This window comes from Jaculus jaculus, chromosome 7 (genome assembly GCF_020740685.1).
Source record: "Jaculus jaculus isolate mJacJac1 chromosome 7, mJacJac1.mat.Y.cur, whole genome shotgun sequence".
NCBI classification, from domain to species: domain Eukaryota; kingdom Metazoa; phylum Chordata; class Mammalia; order Rodentia; family Dipodidae; genus Jaculus; species Jaculus jaculus.
Genome location: NC_059108.1, coordinates 29,975,667 through 29,996,354, shown reverse-complemented (window position 1 = coordinate 29,996,354; position 20,688 = coordinate 29,975,667). Strand labels below are relative to the sequence as shown.

At 42.6% G+C, this 20,688-nt stretch overlaps 1 protein-coding gene and 1 pseudogene across 1 annotated transcript in view; one reads left to right on the top strand and one right to left on the bottom strand.

The window, feature by feature from the left end:
* Cryl1 (crystallin lambda 1) overlaps nt 1–20,688 on the bottom strand; it is a 171,671-nt gene that overhangs the window by 133,904 nt on the left and 17,079 nt on the right. The gene's annotated exons all lie outside the window — the stretch shown is intronic.
* On the top strand, nt 5,607–6,984 carry LOC123462124 (annotated as a pseudogene).

Here is a 20,688-nt window from a genome sequence, read left to right as displayed (position 1 = left end):
CATACACCCAGCACACTGACCACACACACCACATAGTCCAGGCTGGCCTAAAACTTGCTATATAGCACAAGCTGGTTCTCAACTCATGATCCTCCTGCCTCAGCCTCCCTAGTGCTAGGATTACAGACATGTGCTACTACACTCAGCATTTCACATCACATTATTTTAAAAGTCCAGTTTTCAGGGCCTGGGAAGGTTGCTCAATGGTTAAAGGCACTTGCCAGGGGTTCAATGCTCAAGCCACCCACATAAGCACATAAGCAGGATGCAAAAAGTAGTGTTCATTTGCAGTGGCAAGAGGCCCTGGAAAACCCATACACACTCTCACAGACACATACGTGCAAATAAATAGATATTTTGAGAAGTCCAGTTTTCAACAAAATCACAGACACTCAAAGAAATAGTAAAGTATTTTCCATACAACTCAAACCCCAAAACATAAGTACTCTTTTACCAACTGCAATGATTTAGATCAGAAATGACTCACAGATGTACTAAAGGCTTGGTATTGCTGGGAGATAAGACCAAATGTGAGAAAGCTAATCAACGGCCCTTAATGGGGATATTGGAGCCTCTGTACTTGTTCATGCGTCCTCTCCCTCTCCCTCCCTCTGGCCCTCCTTCCTTCCTGGCCACCCTAAGGTGGGTAGCTCTGCTCCACTACATACTCCCCACCATGATGTTCTGCCTCACAGGCCTAAAAGCAATGGAGCCAGGTGACCATCCATCAACTGTGAGCCAAAATAAACCTTCCCTCCTTGAAGCTGACTTCTCTCAGGCATCTGGCCCATGACAGATAGCCAACACACCAGCCATATGTCTTTTCCCACCATCCAAAGTTCTAACACTGTTACCAGTAAACTCTCAGCACCCACAACTACAATGCCCAACACAGGGAGCCCAGCTCTTCCTTGTGTGGTCGCTGTCTTGTTGCTTTTCCTTTCCAGTGGTGTCTGCATACTCCTCCTGCTCTTGCTTGTGTTTTGGTTTTGGTTTTGCTTGCTTGCTTTGTTGTTTGTTTGTTTGTTTTAGGTTTTTCTTCTTTTTTGCACCCCCTAATCGACTCTGGCCACTGCCATCAGCAGAATCCATCCTAGATGTGAGCCAACCTCACACTCCTCTGAGATTTACCTTCTGAAAAGCTGTCATCATGTTATCCACCTGTAAGAAAGACCAGTGGTTTCCCACCACTCGGCACCAAGCTCAGAGCCTACCTGGCAGAAGATTATTCTGTAAAAGAGTGAGCACTTACAGGATAAAGTGAGAGCGTGTAAGATGACATCTCAATCCTTTGTTGCTGCTCTAACAAATGATACATAAAGAACATGGGGCTGGGAGCTGTCTTGGTAGATAAAGTATTTGCAATGTAAGCATGAGTGCTCAAGTTCAGATTCCCTGAATCCACATAAAAAGACAGATCTGTAACATGAGCATCTGTAATTTCAGTGTACCTAGAGCAAGAAGGGAAGCAAAACCAAACTGCTTGGAAGCCAGCTAGCCTGGTGAATATAGTGTAAACAACCTGAGATCATGCCTCAAACAAGGAAGGAGGAGAGAACCAACATCCAAAGTTGTTTTCCAGCCTCCACTTGCACACTGAGGCACAGGCACACCTGTACTCACACACAAACACACACATCATACCCAAGCACATAAAAAGAAAAGAAAAATTGATTTCTCACAGAGCTGAAGGCTGCTAAGTCCAGGAGCAAGGCATCTGCAGGTTTACTGTTTGGTGAGGGTTACTCTCTTGCCATCCAAGATGACACCTATTGTTGCGTCCTCACAAGGTAGAAGGGACAGAAGGGCAAGAGTGCTCCTTCAGCTGTGGGTCCTGTATAAGGATGTCAATCCCATTAGGCCCCATTTCTTAATACTGTTGCATTGGAGATTAAATGTCAACATGAATTCTGGAAGGGACAAAATCGTTCAAACTGTAACAGATGAGATTTCAAAGTTCCCTTCAACTGACTTCAGCCTCATTTCCAATCCTGTGTTGCCATCCTACGCTCTGCAAAAGAGGTCCTCTCTTCTAGCAAGGAGTTGTCCTTCTGGTCCCCAAAAACGTCATACCACTTCTTGGTCCTCTTGCTCAGTTATCGATTCTTTTTTTTTTTTTTAACCTCTGAAGCAATAGGAAGATCTACAAACATTAGTAACATATTCAAAATCCATCTGCTCAGAACTTTTATGGCTAGTTCTCATCACAAATCTGCCTCCCCAGACTCCATGCCCTACATACCCTGGTGTGGTGGTCCGAATTCAATGTCCTTCATGAACTCATGTTTCTGAATGTTCTGAATGCTTTGTCTCCAGCTGGTGGCAGTTTGGGAGACAGAGCCTTGATGAAGGAGGTGTGTCACTAGGGGTGGACCTTCAGGTTTACCAGCCCCTAGCTTGCCAGTGTTAGCTTGGCTCACTCTCCTGCTGCTGTGTCCCACCTGCTGTGATGTGCGGCCCCTGCTCATGCCGTGCTTTCCCTACCACTGTGAAACACCCCCACGCCCGGCCCCTTGAGACTAGAAGCCAGAGAGAAACCTTTCCTGTCATCAGCTGCTTTTGGTCAGATGCTTTTATGCCAGCAACAAAAAGGTGACTATAGCACCTGAGAACTAATCAATTAATAAGAGCAGCACCAGACTTTCTTTGATACACACTATTTTTTTTAATTTTTATACACATCTGGTTGATTAACACAGTTGGAGCTAATAAAATTTAAAACACTTTCCATCAAAGACTATCTTCAGTTTGCTCAAGATACTCTCCCACTGAAGTATTCACACCTGTTACCTACCCAGTCCCTCAGCCTTCAACCTCTGAAACCCTCTCACAGAGGCACATAAACTTGAATGCGCATCCTCTTGGGTATTTCATTACAGCAACACAGGTCAGGGTAACACAGAAATGATGACGAGGTAAAAGTCACAGCGTTCTTGAGCCCACATCCTCAGTACTATTTAAGTCTTCACCACTTCCTAGCTCTCCCTACGCCAACATGTCCACACACAGGAAGCACACAGGGTCCAGATGGAACCATGCGTCCTCAAAGTGGAGGAGCCCAAGTCGACTTTCAAGTGTGCAGTTGCTACATACAGCTTTTACAAGTTAGATAAAGCAAAGCGATTTCTGTTTGGGAAGAAAAACAGTAAGGGAAATGAAGCAATTATTTGAACAGTCCTGCTAACAGCCAAGTGATAGCAGGATCTGTGAACACACTGATAAATCGGGAGGAATGACCAGCTGAATCCACAGCCCATTGCTGTGAACTTTTAACCACAGGACCTTATAGTACTCTTAGATATCTCTGTCAATCAAGGAGTCAAGAACCTGCCCTATGAACCTACTTCTAGGTAATTCAACTACAAATGATAGGCTCTTGCCCACAAACAGGGCATCTGTCTCTCCATTTACTTAGATTTTATTTATTCTGAAAAAAAAATTGAAAACAGTTCTCCATGGGTATCATCTATATTTTCTTATATTTATAAATATATATTACATATATGTATATATATATGTATGTATGTATGTTTTTGTTGTTGTTGTTGTTGTTGGTTTTGGTTTTTCAAGGTAGGGTTTCACTCTAGCCCAGGCTGACCAGGAATTCATTACAGAGTCTCAGGGTGGCCTTGAACTCACGGCCTACCTCTGCCTCCCATTTGCTGGGATTAAAGGCATGCACCACGATGCCCAGCATTTACATATATATTTTTATGTCTGCTGATAATAATAGAATGTTTTCCCTTTTGCCATGTGTGTGTGTTCTTATGTGGGTGGGCAAATGTGTGGGCATGCAAGTGTAGAGGGACAGAAGTAGACATTGAGTGTCTTCCTCAATCAAGCTCCACCTTATTTTTTTGAAACAGAGACTTACTTAACCCAGAGCTCACTAATTCAGTTAGACAAGCTAGTCAGCAAGTGCCGGGGATCCTTGTCTCTGCCTCCCAAGGGTGAGGATTACAGGTGTGCACCATCATGACTGGCTTTTACATGGGTACCAGGAATCTGAATTCATCCTCATACTTGAGTAGTAACCACTTAATCAACTAAGCTCTCTCCCCAGCTCCAGAATATTATCTATTATGTTTTCTGTGTGTAGCCAATGAATAAAAATATAACTGAGGGCTGGAGAGATAGCTGGGCTGGAGAGATGGCTTAGTGGTTAAAGTGCATGCCTGTGAAGCCTAAGGACCCCAGTTTGACTCTCCAGGTCCCACATAAGCCAGATGCACATGGTGGTGCATGCGTCTGGAGTTCATTTGCAGTGACTAGAGGCCCTGGTGCACCCATTCTCTCTCTCCCCCCCCTAATAAATAAATTATATATGGATGTACATACATACATATAATTGATTTTTTCTTGTACCTAGTATGTTCTCCATCCGGGGAATTTCACCTATAAAGTCTATGTTCAATTTTTCCTTTTTTAAACATTCATAATTGGTTTGCAAGAACAACTAACTTCTAATAAAACCTCATTGTGAGTTAATTATTACTCTTATATCACTGATCTAATTCCTGTAAGTGGGGAGCAGTATTTTGGGCTTTGTGGGAAAACGGTCTTGGTCATAACTATTTGTTATACAACAAAAGCAACTAGATGCAATCTGTAAACAAATGGGTAAGACCATGTTCAGTAAAACTTCATATAAGACATGGATTGGGGCAGTGGAAGTAGGACAAAGCCAGAGCCCTCAGGCTCTAGAGTCAGTGGTGTTTGCTGACCCCAAAAGCTTAGCCATGGCAGGTAGATGAGTTATCCACATGCTCTGTCGAAGTCCCGGGGTAGGCCAGCTTGCCTGGGCTCACTCACATGGCTGCAATCACACAGTCACTGTCTGTGGGCTGCAGGTCTGTTATTTCCGTCCTCTGTCTAGCAGTCAGTGCCAGGTAGCCCTAAGAAGTCCTGGCTGGTCCTCAGAACCCTCTGGGCTAACAGATGGGGAGTTAGGGAGGAAGTGTTCCAAAACTGCCAATGAGGGCACCTCAAGGCACTGGGCCTTTCAGGCTTTGACCAAGTCCAATGCCAGTAGAAAGCAGAAAAGCCACATTATACTAGACATGGTGGCACATACTTACAATCCTAGTGTTTTGGAGCTTGAGACAGGAGGATCTCAGTTTGAAGGCACTCAGGGCCACACAGTAAAGATAGAGAGGGAAACTTTATTACAATGACTAGATTTACTTGTTTGTTAGGTGTTATTCTTGGAGGTCCCATGTAACCCAGCCTGGCCTTTAACTCCTGATCCCCTGCCCCTACCTCCCAGGTACAGAATACAGAGGTGTCCTGTACCATGATCAGTCCATTATTCTAATTATTCTAACCAAAGATGTGTTGGAAACAAAGTTCTAAACCAGAAGAACAGAACAGACTAATCCAAAAGAATCCAAATAGAAACAAAGTTCAAAATAAATATGGTTTCGGCCAGAGCAGAAAGTCAGATAGTAAGTTAAAAACTAGAGAACCCCTAATGCCAGTCATACAGGAACAAGTTCAGTTATGTAGGAGATGGAGGACTTTGTATCAGAGATTACTACTAGTGGTTTATTAACCTGGTCTGTGTAAAAAGCTGAGTCATGTGGCATGATTGCTGTTCCAGAGCCGCAATGAATATATGGTTCTTGAGTGAGGGGTGTGCTGGAAGCACGGCGGCAAGGCGCCCCAAGGTGTCACCTGGCTGGAAGCTGCTGGTGCAGGCTGGCAACCAAGTGCTCGGTTGTGGCACAGGTGGCCTACGTGCTGCCCCAGGCTTAGGGAATACAGCAAACATCTGGCTTTTTGTCAGAAGTCCCCATGGTAAGAGTAGTACTTGATGGGATGAGCGCCTTCCTGAAGAAAATGTCCCATTTGTTAAGCAGCTGGTCCCCCATGAAGATAAAGCCCAATTATCAAGTAAACTGAATTCCCTTGAAAGATGCGCCACAGCCTTTATATTCTTGAGAACCAGGTTCTTCTAGAGCTGCACTTATTGCCCTTGAAGCTGGGCACGATGCCTTATGGACCAAGGATGGTCAGAAGCATGTGTCACATTACTTCAGTACAGGATTGTCAGGTCTTGGGCTGGGGAAATGGCTTACCAGTTAAGGCATTTGCCTGCAAAGCCTAAGGACCCTGGTTCAATTCCCCAGGACCCATGTAAGCCAGATGCACAAGGGGGCACATGAGTCTGGAGTTCGTTTGCAGTGGCTGGAGGCCCTGGCACTCCCATTCTCTCCTTTTCTCTGCCTCTTCCCCCCTCCTCTCTCTCTCTCTCTAATAAATAAATATTTTTTTAAAAATTTAAAAAAATAGATTGTCAGGTCTTAAAGTACACTTCTAAGGAAAACTATAAGGGAAAAATGGCAACCTTGACTGGAGAACGAAAAACTGTGTCACACTTCCATAACCTCCATCTATATTGGAATTTTACCAAGAATTTGGATTACCGCCAAAACAGATGGTTAAAACCTCCTGTGAAACAGACGATGCCACAATGAAGCCAGGCACTCCTCTTCATGCTGCTCACTTTGGTCCAGGACAGGGTGTGGACATCACAGCTAAAACTGTCGATAAAGGTTTTCAAGGTGTCATGAAAAGATGGGGTTTAAAGGCCAGCCTGCTTCTCATGGTCAAAGGAAGACCCATAGAAGGCCTAGAGCTATTTCAAGTGGTGATATGGACAGAGTTTGGCCCAGAACAAAAATGCCTGGACAGATGGGAAACATAAATAGGACAGCATATGGCCTGAAAGTATGGAGAGTAAACTCAAAACACAACACAATCTATGTAAACAGCTCTATGCCTGGACACAAGAACTGCTTAGTAAAGGTCAATGATTCAATGCTGCCTGCATATAAGGACTTCTGTTAAAGTCTGCCCTTCCCTACCTATTTTCCTGATGGAGATGAGGAAGACTTGTACAATGGAATATGTGACAGCATAGCACATCTTCTATTGCATTTGCCTAATGTCATCAGGAGTGGCAGAGCCGTTCAGATTCTGTGAGCCGTGATGAGCTGTTGTAGTAACACAGCCAGGAACGGCATTCTCCTTATATAATCAGGATCCCACACTCTTGTCTTTATCACAAGGTGTAAAACACATCACTTCTTCACTTGAATCGTACTAGAAAAATGGCTGCATTAAATAAACACTTCTGTAGATTAGATTCACTAAAATTGATAGCTTGCCTATTAGCAAATATTTTCCTTTTGTGGATTCATTCTTTGAACACATTTCCCAAGTTTTTATAAATTTAACTTTATATTAAAGCTGTTTTAATTTTTGTGAAACAACAACAACAACAAAAAGCTGAGTCATTTCAGCGGGATATGAGTCTGAGGGCAGAGAGTTAGTAGGGGAGGAACAGAGAAGTCACCAAAAGACAAAACTGCAGACAGGACCAGCACCACATGACACAGCGTGTTTATACCCCGAAGGGGGATGGGAAGTCACAGAGATACCCCACAGCCTGTACCAGGATGGCCTAGTATATGGAGGGGTACGTGGAAATGAGACAAGCTGTAAATTATAAGAAATAAAATACTCAGATCTGAGTTGGAGAGAGGGCTACCAGTTAAAAGCACTTGCTTGCAAAGCCTAAAAGCATGGGTTTGACGCCCCAGTACTCACATGAAGCCAGATGCACAAAGAAGTACAAGCATCTGGAATTCTTTGCAACTGCAGGAAGCCCTGGGGTGTGCCCATTCTTCTCTCTCTCTCTCCTCAAAGTAAATAAATAAATAAATTTAAAATATGCAGATGTATAGGCAACATTAGTACTTTGTTTACTTGGTTTTAGTTTTTCTCCTTAAAATGCTTCTTTTGTCCTCTGAAATTCTTACCTGAGACCCAACACCTGCCAGCTCTACGCAGAACAAAGGCAAAGTTGTGAGGCACTGGCCAGGCTGCTTCCTCTGAAGCCATTCTCCCAACTGGGGTGAGAGTTCAAGTTCCTCAGTGTGCCCCCCCACACCCCTGCTAGAAAGATTAATCTTGGGTGACTTTTTTCTGTACCTTGAGAGCCCTTGGCATGTTATGACTTGCAACAAAACTTCTTTAATCTTGTCATGTCTTTTTATTGTTGCTTGGGTTTTGTTTTGTTCTGGGTGTTTGTTTGTTTGTTTGTTTGTTTGTTTGTTTGTTTGTTTGTTTGTTTTTGGAGACTGATATTACTCTGTATTCCAGGCTAGCCTCGAATTCACCAGATAGCACAAGAAACAAACTTCTTCTTCAAAGACAGATCCTATCTCAGAGTGGAAGGATGGAAAGTGGAATTTCAGGCAAATGGACCTAGGAAACAAACAAGTATCACTGTTCTGATATTTGACAGGATAGACTTCAAACTGATGCTTGTTAGAAGAGATGAAGGAGGTCACTTCATACTGATTAAGGGAACAATCCAATAAGAGGATATTACAACTCTAAACAAATATGCACTGAACATTGGTGCAATCAATATAATTAAACAAACATTACTAGATGTAAAGTCCACAAATAACCCAAAGCTCAATAGTGGTGGGCAACTTAATACCCCACTGTCACCAACTGATAGGTTATCCAGCATCTGGATTAACTGTCTTCATAGAACAAATGGACCTAGATATTTACAGAACTTTCCCCCCAAATGTGACAGATTATATGTTCTTTCCAGCAGCAGATGCACCCTGGGATGTAGTATGTGTTTCCTGCTGACTGAGAATCTAGAAACTTCAACTGAGAAAACCAAGAAAGATTTTACAACATTCCTTCATGGTAAAAGTCCTAAAGAACCTTGGAATAGAAGAAAAATATCTCAATATAATGAAGGCTATTATGACAAACCTATGTCAACATTATAGTAAATGAGGAAAAATGAAAAACTAAGATCAGAAACAAGATAAGAGTGTTCACTTTCTCCATTCTTATTCAATACCAGAAGTCTCAGCTGCAGCAGTAAGACAGACACAAATTAATGGATACCAATAGGAGAGGAAGAAGTCAACTTGACATTATTGAGCCGGGCATGGTGGTGCATGCCTTTAATCCCAGCACACAGGAGGCAGGGGTAGGACCACCATGAGTTCGAGGCCAACCTGAGACTCCATAGTGAGTTCCAAGTCAGCCTGAGCTAGAGTGAGACCCTGCCTCCATAAACAAACAAACAAAAAAAGACATTATTTGCAGATGATATGATTCTATATATAAGGGAACCTTAAGACACTACCAGAAAACTGTGAAAGCTGATAAATATCTTAAGCACAGTAGTAGAATACAAAATTAACACACAAAAATAAATAGCCTTAGCCGGGCGTGGTGGCGCACGCCTTTAATCCCAGCACTCGGGAGGCAGAGGTAGGAGGATCGCCGTGAGTTCAAGGCCACCCTGAGACTACAGAGTTAATTCCAGGTCAGCCTGGACCAGAGTGAGACCCTACCTCAAAAAACCAAAAAATAAATAAATAAATAAATAGCCTTCCTATATACTAATAACAAACATGCTGAGCATGAAATCAGAGACAGGCAGAACAATGGAACAGGAAAGAGTTCCCAGATGTAAACCCAGGTAGCTATAGCCATCCGATTTTTGACAAAAATGCCAAAAACATTCACTAGAGAAAATATATCCTTTAAGAAATAGTGCTGGATGGATATAGCCCCTCTTTTAGCCAAAGACTAGTAAGAGCTTGACATTAGAGAGCATAATCTTTGTCTCATAGGATTTTGATCTGGTTCATAGTTCCAAATATGGATCACTTATCCTATTTAACGTCTGCTGACTTCTCTCCATTGGAAAATTTGTTTGTCTTTTTAAGAAGCTAGCGAGACCTGAGGAGACAAACCACCCCTTGCATCTCAGTCAAGGCCTAGGCAAAACCACAGAGGAAGTGGCGATATGAGCAAGAGTGCAAATTCCATGGTGAGCCTGACAAGCAGTGTGAAGGAGACAGACGTGGAGGATACTCAACACATACCAAAGCAGAAATCCAAGGCTCCTAAAAGCTCATCGCTGAAGTAGACTTTTTTTATTTTTTATTTTGGGTTTTTTTCTTTTCAAGGTAGGGTCTCATTCTAGCCCAGGCTGACCTGAAATTCACTATGTAGTCTCAGGGTGGCCCTGAACTCAAAGCAATCTACCTACCTCTGCCTCCCAAAACATACCCAAGGCTCAGGGAACTCTGTGGAAGAGGGGAGCAGAAAAATTCTAAGAGCCATAGGTTGGGATGTCATACCCAGAGGCATTGCCTCCCACCAATAACTGACTGCTGCTGCCACAGCACATAACCCACGACCCCATGGGGAAGAGCAAGGAAAGCCCCCAGAAGAATGGGGGCAAAGGAGAGGGAAAACATGGTAGCAACACGTGATGTGGCCACACAAAGTATGTTCTTAATGAAAAAGAATTCCACACTGCATCAGGCTGCCAACAGGCCTGCTATGGCTCAGGGAGCATTGTGGAAGAGGGTTGGAAAGACTTTAAGAGCCACAGAGTGCGCAGGAATATCCTAAGGCATGGTCCCCTGCTACCCCTCAGGGACTGAGACCTTCAGATCCTAAAGTGAATGCCAGAACTCCACTGAGGAGGGTCTACAGGGTAATGAAATCCTGGGGCAAGTGGATAAAGGAGAATAACCTGTTATAATTAATATAAAATAAATTTTAATACTAATTTTTTTAATTGTGAGATTATACTGACTAAAATCTTTACACAAAAATGGCTTGGGGGCTGAAAAGGTAGCTTAGTGGTTAAGATACTTGCCTGTGAAGCCTAAAGATGCATGTTCAATCTCTCTCCAGATCCCATGTAAGCTGTCAGATGCACAAAGTTGACACACACAAGGTCACACATGTGCACTAGGTTGCGCAAGCATCTGGCTTTGATATCGGGGCTGAGGACCTGGCACAGCAATTCTCACTCTCTCACTCTTGCTCTCTCTAAAAAAAATGGTTTGGTCTCTGTCTTAACTTCATCTCCATGTACAGTAATGGCACATGAGATTAAAGATCTTGTGGTTCAAGAAAAGGAAACAGATAGCTTTACTTAAAAGTCACTCAATACTCCAGAGGAGACATCATGGCAGGCTTGGTCTAGTTTCCTAACCATTAACTAGTCATCATTTGAAAAGAGGTCACAGGTCACAAGAAACCCTATGGTCTTTACTTCCTGCCAAAGAAGTATAACCAGTTCCATGTACTTAAGTTCATTCAGCTCAAATGTATGTTAAGTCATAAAAATAAAGGTTCTACTCTTAGAGAAAGAGTTGTGTGCACGCTTTAAAATCTAAACATGTAAGAAAACAAGGTAGTTGTTCCTGCTGCAGGACTGCTGACAGAACAAATAATTTTGGCTACTCTGTTTCCAAATATTACAAACTTATATCTAAAAGTTCTATTTAATTGAATATTAATAAGATTAAGGAAAACTGCTTGCTTGTTTTGAGATAGGATCTCAGGGAGCTTAGGCTGGCCTTGAGATCACTATGTACATGAGGATGTCCTTAGCTCCTAGTCCTCCTGCCTCCACATCCCAAGTTCTGCAATTCTAGGCATGTGTCACCAAGCTACGCAGAAAAATATAGCTCTTCAATTAAGCAAAGTAGTAGGAAAATAGGAAAGCCTTTAACCTGAGCCAGGCACAGTGTTTCACAACTTACTTCCAGGACTCGGAGGCTAATACAGAAGGATCACTACCAGTTTGAGGCCAGTTTAGGGAGACCTTGCCAAGAGAGAGAATGAGAGACAGAGAGAGGGGGAAGGAAGGGAAAGAGGGAAGGAAAGGAGGGTGGGAGGGAAGGAGGGAGGAGAGAAAGAGTTGGAGGGAGGGATGAAGGGACCGAGGGAGGGAAGAAAACTGGAAGTATGGCTCAATGGTCAAGCATTTATCTACCATACATAAGACCTGGTTGGTGTTGCGAGATTAGCAAAAGAAAGAGAAAGGGAACGGAAAGAGAAAGGAGGAGAAGAAAGGAGAAAAGAGAGGAGGAGAGAAGAGGGGAGGGTGGAGAGGAAAGGAGAAGAGATGTGAAGAAAGGGAGGCAGAGGATCACTGTGGTGGTTTGATTCATAAACATAGGTCTTCTGAATGCTAGATTCCCAGCTGACGGAGATTTGTGAATTAACACCTCTAGGAGGCAGTGTATTGTTGGGAGTGGGGATTATGGGTGTCATAGCCAGTTTCCCCATACCAGTGTTCAGCACACTCTCCTGTTGCTATTGTCTACCTTATGTTGGCCAGGGGATGATGTCCACCCTCTGCTCATGACATCATTTCCCCTGCCATCATGGAGCTTTCCCTTGAGCCTGTAAGCCAAAATAAAAATCTTTTTTTCCCACAAGCTGCTCTTAGTTGGGTGACTTCTACCAGCAATGCAAACCTGACTACAACAATCACTGAGAATTTCAGGCCAACCGGAGACTAGTGAATACCAAGTCAGCCTGGGCTAGAGCAAAATCCTACCTCAAAAAAAAAAAAAAAAAAGAAGATTAACAAATAGCCTTTTTTAAACTTGACTTTTAAAATGCTAAGTTTTTAAACCTTGTTGTAATTACATCTTTGTAACAATGTCGCTTAGGAATTATATATATGATTATATATCCACTGTAGTCACCTAAACACAACTCTTCCGAAATGCCCACACTCAAGTCTTGGGTGTGTGCTATTATTTTTTGATATGTCTATCTCTAAATGCCCATGCTTAGAAGTAAAGCACACACTCTCTTGTATCTCTCCTTAATAAACTCTTTAACCTTGCTTCACTCCAACTCATCCTGAAACTTTCTTCAGTGTAGTCGACAATTAGGCTTAACCTAAATGGAGGTCCTTCTAAAAGGGGGTCCTCTTCGGGCCACCAGCAACAGTGCTGGGCTGTGTCTTCCTTCTGCTATAAACAACATGGATCAGCTACAGACTGAATTCTCCACACCAAGGATTTCCTCATCCCTGGCATTCCCCTCCAACACTGGGCCAGCTATGAAACTACTGTCATTCAGCTCCAACCCAACAAAACCACAAACATGGTGACAAGAAATCCAGTGCCAAGTGCAGGCAGGCCCGTTGGAAACACAAAGCTGTCGTCCAAGGATGTAAGGCCAAGGCATGTAGCCTCCGTGACGAGAGGAAATATTCTGTAGAGATACCTGTGCCCCTCCCGTCAGCTGTCAGACTGCTGAAGCAATGACCCCAAGAAGTTAAAAGGAATCTCATGGGGGAAGTGAAAGGGTAAAGCCTGGTGCCAGCTACAAGAGGAACACCTCCCAGGAAGAGATTTCACATAGTTCTGACAACTTGTCAGACCACAGTCCAAGAAAGATCAGAGCTTAGGGGTCAAGAATGTATGTGACACACTTTGACATGGACTAGTGAGCTATGCACACCTCTTGCCCAGTATTTAAATCAAAACCTCAGGTTAGTACCCCAAAGACAGACAGATGTGTTGTTGGGGTCAGGCTTATGAGTGTTATAGCCAGTTTCCCCTTGCCAGTGTTTGGCACACTCTGTGATATTAGCCAGTAGGTAATGTCCAGCCTCTGCTCATGCCACAGTTTCCCCTGCCATCATGGAGCTTCCCCTCGAGTCTCTGAGCCAAAATAAACCCTTTCCTCCCTCAGCTGCTTTTGGTTGGGTATTTTGTGCCAGCAATGCAAAGCTGACTGCAACAAAGAGAGACCCAAGATTCATCAGTACAACAAGAAAAAAAGAAGAAGAAACGGCCTAGAATGAAAGAAGTCATTTCTATTGCACCTGCCAGGGCCCAGGAATCTACCCTGACAGAGGAAGTGGCAGATTGAGTGCTGCTCTCATTGCTAGCCGAAGAACCCCCCTCCAAGGACATGGTAGTAGATGTGAGGAAAACTCAAAACTCATCAAAGCAGAAAATCAGAGCTCAACACTAAAGGAAACTTATAGGAACATTGTAGAAGGGGTGAAAAGTATGTAGGAGTCACAGGATAGGAAGGTATACTCTGGTGCATTGCCCCTCCCCACAGAGAGTGACTAATGCATTAATGGCCCCACAGTGAATACCAATAACTCACTGAGGAGGGACCTCAGTGGAATGGGGGTGGGGAGAGGGAACACAAGAGCATAACCCAATGGGAGTATGGCCAATATGCAGCATGGCATTCCTGAGGATGACATCCAAAGTTGTCCTCTGGGCTCCACATCATTGCACACACACTTACACACAAACATATTCTTCCATACAAACACCAACAACAAATGCATACATATCACATTTAAAACTATATTCTGGAGATGTAAGTAAATTCTATATAGATACTATATGCCATGTTTATTAAGGGACTTCATCATCTATAGATTTGGATACTAGTAAGAAACATGATGTGGAGCAACAGGAATTCTCATTCACTGCAGGTGGAATGCAAAATGGTAAAGCCACTTTGGAAGACAGGTCAGTGGCATCTCATAAACTGAATATAGCAGCTGGGAAGCTGGCTAAGTGGCTAAAGGTACTTGTTTACAAAGCCTGCTGACCCAGGATTCAATTCCTAAGCCACCCATGTCAATCCAGACACAAAAGTGGCATAAGCACCTGGCATTCATTTTCAGTGGCCCTGGTACACCTAAACACACACACATGAAAATAAATATTTTTTAAACTGAATATATTTTACCATTTGATCCAGCAATCATGATCCTTAGCATTTATTCACAAGTTACAGCATGAGCCCATTAATCTGAACACATATATTTACAGCATTCATCATTTCCAAAACTTAGAATCAACCAAGATATCCTCAGTAGATGAAAAATTGTGCATATCCCGACAACAAAATATTATTCAGCACTAAAATGTAATAAACCATAAAAAGACTTGACAGAATGTTAAATGCACATTACTAAATGAAAGATGCCAATAAGAAAGGGCTACTGGGGCTGGAGAGATGGCTTAGCGGTTAAGCGCTTGCCTCTGAAGCCTAAGGACCCCGGTTTGAGGCTCGGTTCCTCAAGTCCCACGTTAGCCAGATGCACAAGGGGGCACAGCGTCTGGAGTTCGTTTGCAGAGGCTGGAAGCCCTGGCGCACCCATTCTCTCCCCCTCCCTCTATCTGTCTTTCTCTCTGTGTCTGTCGCTCTCAAATAAATAAATAAAAATTTTTTAAAAAATTTTAAAAAATTAAAAAAAGAAAGGGCTATTAACTGTATGACTCCAAATATATGACATTCTGGAAAAGGTCAAATTATGGAGATAAAAAATCAGCAGTTGTGAACTGAAGAGATGGCTTAGTGGTTAAGGCATTTGCCTGTAAAGCCAAAGGACCCAGGTTTGATTCCCCGGGACCCACGTTAGCCAGCTTCACAAGGAGGTGTACACATCTGGAGTTTGTTTGCAGTGACTGCAGGCCCTGGAACACCCATTCTCTCACTCTCTCTCCCTCTTTCTCTTTCAAATAAATAAATAAAAATAAAATATTTTTTTAAAAAATCATCAGTTGCTAGGGGCCAAGGGGGCAGAAAGGATGAACACGCAAAGTACAAAGGATTTCAGGGAAGTGAAATTGTGTATGGTACTAAACAGTGAACACATATCAAAACAACGCACAAAACATACAACACCAAGAATAAATAAACCTTAATGTCAACCACAAGCTCTAGGTAACAACACTGTGTGTCAGTGCAATTTCACCTATTGTAACAAATGTGCCACTGGTGGAGGGTCGCTGAAGGTGAGAGGCACTGTTCTTGGGTGGGGTGGTCATCTGTGGAAACTTCTCTATACCACCCTCTTTTTTACTAAACTTTCTATTGACAACTTCCGTAAGTACAGACGGTAAACCATGATAATTCCTTCCCATTACCCTAACTTCCCCAACCCAACTGCACCCTTCAGTGAATCCCTTCTTTCCAATTGGTCCCCCTATTTTGATTTCATCATCTCCCCTCCTATTATGAAGGTCATGTGTAAGCAATTTCAGGCATAGAGAGGTCAAGAATATCAAGGTCATTTTGTATGTGGAAGATTGCATTTTAAGCAGTCCTACCCTTCCTTTAGCTCTTACATTCTTTCTGTCACCTCTTCCACAATGGATCCTGAGCCTTGGACGGTATGACACGGATGTCTCAATTAGTGCTGAACACTACACTGTCACTTCTCAACATTATGGTGAGTTTTGAGTCACCCCTGTGACACCCCAGTTTTGAGTTACTGCCATCTGAAAAGAGAAGCTTCTCTAACTAAAAGTTAGAGTCGCATTATAGCATTAATATATGGGCATAAACATAAGTATTTAGAGGCCAGTTTAGTGGGCATAATGTATCCATTTAGGCAAACAATGGTAGTTGATACTCCTCGAGTGCTTTTAACCATCTCAGCCACAGGCTTTTAATTACGTTGACTAAGTTTTCAGTACCAAGCATTGATTCCCTCCCATGGAGTGGACCTCCAATCCAATCAAAGAGCAGTTGGTTTCCCCCATAACAGACATGCCACTATTGAAGTAGTGGGTACTTTTGGTCTGGCTGGCCAACTGTAAGGCTTGCAGGGTCCACTGCTGGTTAACACCATTGATGACTATACCATCCTCTTAATGTTGCTGTAAGCCTAAAACATCTCTAAAAACTTAACACTGTTTTTATTTAAACCCAAACCCTAAAAATGTTAGTTACAGCAGATTTGGCCCTCTGGCCATGGTTTGTAACTCCTGCTCTAACATATCACATATTGCAGTAATTCATTTTGTACTATCTACTTCTCTACTCTGTCCCCTGCTCTCACAGTGAAGGTGAGTCCTGCAAATTAAGAGAAGTGACGGTGATTCTCTTTCCTCTGCCTCCCCAGTGCTGGGATGAAAGACTTCAGCCAATACTTTGTTTTCTTTTGTTTTACATTGTTGTTGTTTTTTCTTAAGACAACATCTCACTAAATCTGACCCATGGTATATTATATAACTTTAACAGTTTTAGGTTTTGGCCTTAAAAACAGTTTCACAATCTCACTTTGTAGCTGTGGCTGGTCTTGGAGTTGTAGCAAGCTTCCTGCCTCAGCCTCCCAAGTGCCAGAATTATAGGCACCATGCTGGGCTTCAACAAGTTTTTTAATGAATGCAAGTATGAGCAAGTGAATGAGAAAACAATTTCTTTTATTTCAGAGAGACAGAGAGACAATGAATGAGTATGGACACACCAAGGCCCCCTGTTACCACAAACAAACTCCAGATGCATATGCCATACTTTATACATCTGACTTTACGTGGGTACTGGGGAATTGAAATCAGGTCATCAGGCTTTGCAAGCATGTGCCTTTAACTGCTGAGCCATCTCTCAAGCCTGAGAAAAGAATTCTTTAATTTCAAATAAAGGCCACTGCTGCTCTACCAGAAGCACTGTAGACACTTCTCTCTGGCACTGGGTATTCATTCCCAGCTTCAGAGAACTTCGCTGCTAAAGGCTCACAGCCTTAAGAGTATCCCAGACCAAATAGCTGTAAATGCCTGGGACTTACACCCATCCAGGAAGGCCATAGTCAGTGACTCACACAGGACATGAAAGCTCAGCACCCTGACCTAAGGGATAAAATGTAGTACACCCTATGCTCCAGAGCTCCCACGGTCAATGTTGATGAGCCCAGGGCTTCTGAAATCAGACCTTTGGTCGTTTTCTTCCTCTTTGATGTCCTACTTCCCTTACTTCCTTGCTGGTTTTGCCCAGGAGCCCTGATCTCAGAACCTGACCTAAGACACCCTTGGGTGCTAAATTATCATATACACAGTACAAGTCAATACTATATTACATACTAGAGGACTGGAAAATGGAACCACAAAGAAAAAGAAAATCATGCAGACCATGGAAACAAATAGAGATACATGAAGAAGAGGCAAATTCAACTGTTGAAAGAGCAAATTAAAATATTTAAGCAAATTTAGTAGATGACTTAAACAACACATTAGACACGGCTGGCTATTTCATTCTTCTTAAATGGACATACATAAGTACTCTTTTTGAGATGCCTATTCATGTGTGTGCAGGTACATGTGCATATGTAGCTACACACACATGGATGCACACATGCATATGGAAGCCAGAGGACAACTTTGGGTGTCATCTTCTCATTAACCTGAAGCTGGCCAATTAGGCTAGACTGATTGGTCAGCGAGCCCCAGAAATCCTCCTGCCTCCATCTTCCCAGTGCTAGGATTACAGGCATGCATCACACCAGCATTTTCATCCAAGTTACAGGAATTGAACTCTAGTTCTCATGCTAACAAGGTAAGCACTTTATCAACTGAGCTATCTTCATAGCTGTATGATCTATTATCACATATTCCAAAGATTAAACTAAAAATATTTGAAAAATCTCTATAAAGCATACAGATAGATAAACAGACAGATATATAGATGAATGCTAAAGATACTTAACATGACTTTGAAGTCAGTAGAACAGGACTGGAATCATGACTTACTGTGAATCTTATGTATCCTGAGCAATTAGTAATCATTCACAGATATAGTTTCATATAAAATCATGGCAATAATATCTGCCTCATATTTATTGTAAGAACAATTGCTAGGCTTGGGCTGGGGTGTATTTCAGTGGCAGAGCACTTTCCTAGCACTTGCCCAGGCCCTGAATTCCATCCCCAGCATCTTAAAACAAAAATAAGAAATACGACCAATGCTCTTGATTCCCTCCCACCCCCTCCCCCCGAACTAGACAGCAACACCTTCTTGCTGAAGACAACACATGTGTTGGTTGCAAGGTACTGAGAGGTGCAGCTGGAACAGAGCTGGAAGCCTCCTCCCTGCTGTCATAAAGTGCTATGCAGACTACAGGAAAAGAAAAGTCACCAACTGTCTTACCCAACATTTGACCCAGCAAGCTACACAGCCTGCCAGCCAGGTAAGATGTACCAGTGGTGTCAGAGAAGCATGACTGTTACGGGAGTAACTAGCTGCTGTTTAAGTAGACTTGAGGCCTACTCTCTAGGAGGCTAAATGACTATGTCGTGCTTATCAAACTGCCCTCCAAATATTTATGTTTATGTCCATAAATTAATGCTGCTCTCATTTTCATCAGAGGAGTGTCTTTTTGTAGATGGCGGTAACTACTGATGAGAACTCAACATGGTGAGAAGTGACAATTAAGTGCTCAACACCAAATAAGACATGTTTATCACACCTACCAAGACTCATGGAAGAGGTGGAAGAAAGAATGTCATCCCCCAGGGGATGGGGAAGAATGCTCTAGAATGCTGTCTTCTTCTGGACACAAACTGGCCACTACATTCATGCCCTCACAGTAGCTGTTGTCACCTGCCCAATACTGGGTCCATCAACATATTGTCATGGATGTTGAAGGAAGAAAAAAAAGGTATCAAACTAGAAGAACTAGTTGGAAAAGGAGGTGTGGAAGATGTGTGGAATAAGGGAAGCAGAAGAAAATAATGGAAGGGGAATGTGATCAAAACACATGAGGTCCATGTATGAGAATTACCAATAAAAATATACTATAAAAAAGAAACAGGAGGGCTGGAGAGATGGCTTAGTGGTTAAACGCTTGCCTATGAAGCCTAAGGACCCAGGTTCAAGGCTCGGTTCCCCAGGTCCCACGTTAGCCAGATGCACAAGGGGGCGCACGTGTCTGGAGTTCCTTTGCAATGGCTGGAGGCCCTGGCGTGCCCATTCTCTCTCTCTCTCTCTCTCTCTCTCTCTCTCTGCCTCTTTCTCTGTCACTTTCAAATAAATAAAAAAAGAAACAAAAAAATTAAAAAAAAAAAGAAACAGGACTAGGCTATAAACCTGAGGACCATTATCTGTACTACTCAGCTATATTACCCTGAAAGTAGCACATGCCTGGCTAATTCCTTCCAAGGCAGTGCAGTGTGTGTGGTAGGGGAGGATATTGCTAGTTGTTTTCTGTTTTGGTTTTTGTTTGGTAGTTTTTGTTTTTCAGATTGGCATTTTATCTTTGCATTAGCTGCATAACAAATATGTAAGAAGTAACTTCTCTGGGCTCAGGTTCTGAATCCATAAAATAATAAAGTTGGACTAGAATATATAATTCATAAATGCTTACAAACTAACATTATTCCTTATATGTGAGTTTCTTCAATATGTCTGATTTTTTTTTGATATATTAAAAAGAAAACTTTAAAGCTGGGTATTGTGGCACATACCTTTAATCCCAACACTCAGGAGACTGAGGTAGGAAGATCACTGTAAGTTCAAGGACAGCCTGAGACTACCTAGTGAATTCCAGGTCAACTGGAGCTGGGACTAGAGCAAGACCCTACCTTGAAGAAAAAAAAAAAAAAAGATAAATTTAAACTACATGTTCACGAATAGGAAGGCAATATCTAATTAAACTATGCCAAGTCGGATTTGGCTGAAATTTGCTTGGCAACAGTCGCTAAGATTTGCAGGTGGATGCACCTACCAGAGACTTTTGCCTTCTGACACACTGCAGTAACTCAGTTCCCCTTCCTTTCATCTCCTATGCACTGGGCATCTGACTTTGGTTCCTGATCATCTTCCCCTATGACTATCATTCCTACCACTTAGTCACCAATACTTCATAAACTTATCTACTCTCACCATTAATTACCATTAATTAGTGTCATTCTTACAGTCACTGACACACTGACACATAATTAACTTCAGTTCTGACCTCTCATATATGTGTTCCACCTATACCTAAAACCTAGTATTTTTTTAAGTATCTTATTGATTTATTTGCAAGCACAGAGAGAGAGAGAGAATTGGCATGACAAGTCT